At 49.4% G+C, this 5,000-nt stretch overlaps 1 protein-coding gene across 1 annotated transcript in view; it reads left to right on the top strand.

Annotated features, from left to right (window-relative positions):
• Positions 1-5,000, top strand: part of LOC125040569 (PR domain zinc finger protein 1-like) — a 35,050-nt gene that overhangs the window by 998 nt on the left and 29,052 nt on the right. The gene's annotated exons all lie outside the window — the stretch shown is intronic.

Genomic DNA, 5,000 nt, shown 5'->3' with positions numbered 1-5,000 from the left:
TGGCCATGAAGGCGGCGTCTGTGCGGAGTCATTTACGGCCTTTGATGTTTGTGCTTTTCTTATGATTCGAGAGACGTTGAGTGTGTCAACAAGGAACATTTCTGGAGTCAGGAATATTGTTTATTCTGTTACTTTGATTTTTTTTTTTTTTTTTTTTTTATTGTACGAAATATGAGGTATCAGACGCTATGATTAGCTGAGATTAATGACAGCGTTAGGAACACCATCTTCAGCCTTTTCAAACAGGCAGCCAACCAGATTCCTCGGGCAGACTCCCGCGAGAGAGGTTACCGGGGTCAGGGAGGCAGCCAGGTGAGGGGTTAGCCAACACATCGGCCCGCGCTGAGCGTCACACGAACGGAAAGTCAAAGCTGTCAGTTGATTCATAAAGTGATGTATCTTTTATCTGAATAGACGAGCGGGAGTGAGAGGATTTCATGTTGTCTTTTTTCTAATACATTACCGTTTTTCAAGTTCAGAGTCTTAGCTGATGGTTCATGAGTCCCTCTCCTACCCTTCCATCTGTCTCGCTTTAGGGGGAATCGGTAGGCATTGAAGTGAACCAAAGCACGGAGCTAGTTAGCCAAAAACAGCATTGCCAACACAAACCTGCGTCACAAACATTACCCAAAAGTCCTTCAATCATACGTCACCGAGAGGCCTGCTGGCCACGTGACGTTTCCTTGAGCGAGGACTCCTAGCCGAGGGCAGTGACCCAGGCGGGCAGGGTTGAGCGTGGAGGTCAAGGAGAGGGGGGGGGGGGGGTAGAGGGTTGATAGTTACGTCGGGTTACGGTACAGGCGGCATCGGAGGGCGGGGTCAGCCCATCGCGAGGTTGGTCCTCGGCGGGGATGCTCTCCTTCAGCGACGCCCCTGCGCCCTATCTCTCCCACGGCCTCGGCGGCGATGAGATGCGACTCGGGCAGCTGAAAGGATTCCGCGGGCGGGAGGGCTGGGCCTTCCTTCTTGTGCCTTCTTTCTCCTCTCTTCAGGCTTTGAAGAGAGGGAGAATTCGCGAGCGATGTCACCTCCGCCGCGCCAGGCTCATCGCCTCCTGAAGTTTCCAGGCTTTTCTCTCGTGAACTTCTTGTTTCATCCTTTCCCTCTCTCTCTCTCTCTCTCTCTCTCTCTCTCTCTCTCTCTCTCTCTCTCTCTCTCTCTCTCTCTCTCTCTCTCTCTCTCTCTCTCTCCCGCCATCTCCTTTTTCTCCTCTAAGTCCTCTCCCATCTCTCTCCCACTCCTCCCTCACCGCTAAAGGGAAGACCGCGAAACGGTAGGAAGGCCGGGAGGGGGGAGGGGAGGGGGTCAGTATTACGCGAGGGTCAGCACCAAGCGGTCATCAACCTGTCCCTCGCGGCTCCAGGTGACACACGAGCTTCCCTCAACCTTCACCTTCCCTCCCTCCCTCCCTCCCTTCCCTCCTCCCTCTCACCCTCCCTCCTTCCCTCTCTCTCCCCTCATTGTCGACTTTTCCTTCAGATTTTAGTTCTCATCATTCCATAACCTTTGTAAAAATGTTCTTCTCTCTCTTTTGTCCAGAGGAAATTATTTAAATTGTATATTTTTATCTTTTATGTTTTGTCTACACCCTCCCGTTATTCGTGTCGACGTCATTAAAAAATTAAATCCTGGCTGCTATCCTGCGACCCATCACCCCCTCCCTTCCCCCCTCTCTCTTCCTCTGTCCCTCCCTTCCTCCCCCTCCCCCTCCCCGCCCCAGTGCCCCGGGGCGTCAGAATGGTTTACGGTACTTGATCGCCGTCGAGGCAGCCTGTTCCCGTTACGGTCGAGTCTCGCGTAATGTTACGATACTTGCCTCCTTAACCGCGCGCCTCCAGGAAACTCTACGGGAGTTCGCCACTCGTTTTGTTAATAAAAAGGGTTATATTATTATGCATAAGAATCAGGTGCTTTATATATTTATCATAATTCAGTTTATTCCTCATGTAGGTGTTTAAATAAAGAGTACTATCTGTGTGCCATATCTTCAACAAAGCTAAGAATGTCTTCCTAAATCATTCAAAAAACATTAATATCAGTATTGTTCGCTTCTTCGTGAAGCTGACAACCGGACTGCAGGTGTGGGGAGCGAGAGGGCAGGGCGGGCAAGGGGAGAGTCGAGGGGAAAGGGGAGGGAGTGACAGCAACGCGCCGCACACGTGGAAAAGAACCTCCATGCTATATAACGGGCCTCGTCCGGAGCCCGGGTGGGAGGTGGAGGGGGGAGATGGGAGGCCTTCCGGGTCGAGGCTTGCGGAGGTTAGGCCGTTCGGCTCCATCAGCCTCGACGACCGCTCGCCCTTCTTTTGTTTCCACCCAGTGATACTTGCCCGTATTAGATAAGTGCGAGTCTCTCTCTTTCTCTTTCTCTCTCTCTCTCTCTCTCTCTCTCTCTCTCTCTCTCTCTCTCTCTCTCTCTCTCTCTCTCTCTCTCTCTCTCTCTCTCTCTCAAGCCTGTTCTCTCTCTGCCTCCCATCGTAAAGCGAGCAATCGTGACCTCTGCCGACCCTCGCCAACGTTCGGCCGCCGCCTTTGCCTTGGCCGCAAAGGAGGACAGCAATGCGCCTGTGTGGACGAAGTAGCCGGGAAATGGAAGAGAAATTATCAAGTCATTAAAAGGGAGGAGGGAGAAAAGGAGAGAGGGGGAGGGAGACAAGTAGAAAGAAAGGGAGGAACAGAGAGAAAGAGGGAGAAAGAGAAAGAGAGAGAGAGAGAGAAAGAGAGAGAGAGAGAGAAAGAGAGAGAGAGAGAGAGAAAGAGAGAGAGAGAGAGAGAGAGAGAGAGAGAGAGAGAGAGAGAGAGAGAGAGAGAGAGAGAGAGAGAGAGAGAGAGAGAGAGAGAGAGAGAGAGAGAGAGAGAGAGAGAGAGAGAAAGAGAAAGAGACAGAGAAAAAGAGAGAGAGAGAAGAAGAAAATTCTTTTGCTCTTTTTCCTTTTTTTTTTCTTTTCAGCTTGATGGAGGGAGATGAGGCAGTTATGGATGTTTTGTGGCCCGGGGCGGGACGGACGGGTGAGAGCTGCCTAAGGTCCCGTTAGTAGGGGGTAGACAAGGGAGGAGAGGGTGGGATTGGGAGGGAGGGTCGAGCCGCGGGTCTCGCTGTTATCCGAACGCGTCGCTCTCCGCGAGGGAACTGCCTTCTGTTCCTTTAGGATTCCGAAATGCAAAATGAGAAAGAGTAAGAGGGATTACTCTCTCCCGCACTACGTGAACCGTTTGTCATAAACAGACTTCAAGGAAAGGAATAGTATTAAAATACATTTGTGCTAAATATGCGTAAGTGGGCCCTCCCGCCTCACATTTTCTATGAGGAGAGGAACACCTGTGGTAAGAAAGTAAGGCGAAGGTGAGTGACCGCGAGAGACATCTAGGTGGCACCTGACACTGAATTAAGCTTTCTCGGAGGCTCTGAGTTTTGACTTTTATTTTGATGGTGATAAGAAAGTCTGCATATTTTCAACTTCAAAGATAAAGGGAAACTAGAGGTAATTCCAACGCAGCAAAAGATAGTAAACTAAAGCGTAATTCAAGGAAAATACATTGTCTGCACTCTTGACTTAAATCAATCCAAAGATTGCAGATCTTACCTCGTTTCGGTATTTTTACTCGTAGAACGAAAGTGATGAATAGCTACAGCAGTGTCCGAAATCAGCAACACTTAGCAGTGTGCATAAACATGTCGATCGGGTGAAAAGAGAGAGACCCTCACGAACGGCAAAGGACAACCTTACGCAAAAAAATGTTTTTACTGTTCATGTTTTTTCCGTCATTTGATCGACTCGGTGGAGTGCCAAGGAAGCTGCCATCCATCCATCTAATGGAGGTGGAATCCCCATGCCGAGGCCCTGCAATGCCAAGGCTCCCCCTCCCCTCCCCCTTCTCTCTCTCTCTCTCTCTCTCTCTCTCTCTCTCTCTCTCTCTCTCTCTGGATTTGAGGTTCTTTGCATTTGTGAATTTGATAATATTAAGTATTGAGAAGATAGATAGATAGATAGAGAGAGAGAGGGAGAGAGAGAGAGAGAGAGAGAGAGAGAGAGAGAGAGAATTTCGACTTCCAGCATTACGGGTTTCTGTATCAAAATCCAGCATGCGAGCTCACCGGGGGAGTATGAGGGTGTCCAGTGGGTGGAGTGGGGTGGGGAACCCCCTTCCCTTCCCCCACCTTCACGTCACGAGTAACGGTATGAGCGGACCCCCCCCCCCCCCCCCGCCCTCCACCGCCTTCCCACTCCGCCCATGCAACAAAGTCTGCCGGTGCCGGGGAAGGGGGGGGGGGAGGGGGTTAAATACCGTTCTGCTGAGAGTGAACGTTACCTCAAGACCTTTTGTCTGACAAAAATCGTGATGGAAGTAAATAGAATACAAAAAGTCTAGAATAATTTTAGAAGGAGGTTCTCGAACATCTAGCTATTATTTCCTACAAATTCCCCTTCATGATATAGCTCATATCAGATTATCTCTACCCCAAACACGCGTATCTCCAGCAAGTCTCCATGGAATTCGAAAATAAAAGAGAGGAAAAAAAGTGAGCATCTGTCCGGTGTATCGAATGGCTGTGTGTGTACCGTTGTCGTTTCCGATCCCACAGAAGGGTCCGTGAATATCTCTTTAATTTTTTTATTTATGTATACATTTTGGTAAATCGGAAGGTAGGGGAAGTTGAACGAAGTTTGTGAAGTGAGATTGTTTTTCTTTGTTTGTTGGGATAATAAATTGATTGATAGAAATAAAGAGCGTTGATAGATGCATACAGAGGTACAGAAAAAAGAGGGAGATAGGGAAGGAAGAGAAAGGAGTTGGAAAAGACAAACACAGTCCAAAACAACGAGGAAACCAAATATTTTCGGCGAATTACGCAGCCTCGTCTTTTAGCGGCTGCGAGACAAAGGACAATTAATGCCCTTTAATCAGCCTGACCCTCGCTCCCCAACCCTCCCGCCTTCCCTTAACGCCCTCCCACTCTTTCCCTACCCCTGCAGAGGAGAAAGACAGGAGAAAGAGAG

Source organism: Penaeus chinensis, chromosome 29, assembly GCF_019202785.1.
Source record: "Penaeus chinensis breed Huanghai No. 1 chromosome 29, ASM1920278v2, whole genome shotgun sequence".
In the NCBI taxonomy this organism is placed as follows: domain Eukaryota; kingdom Metazoa; phylum Arthropoda; class Malacostraca; order Decapoda; family Penaeidae; genus Penaeus; species Penaeus chinensis.
This window is presented reverse-complemented; position numbering and strand designations above follow the sequence as displayed.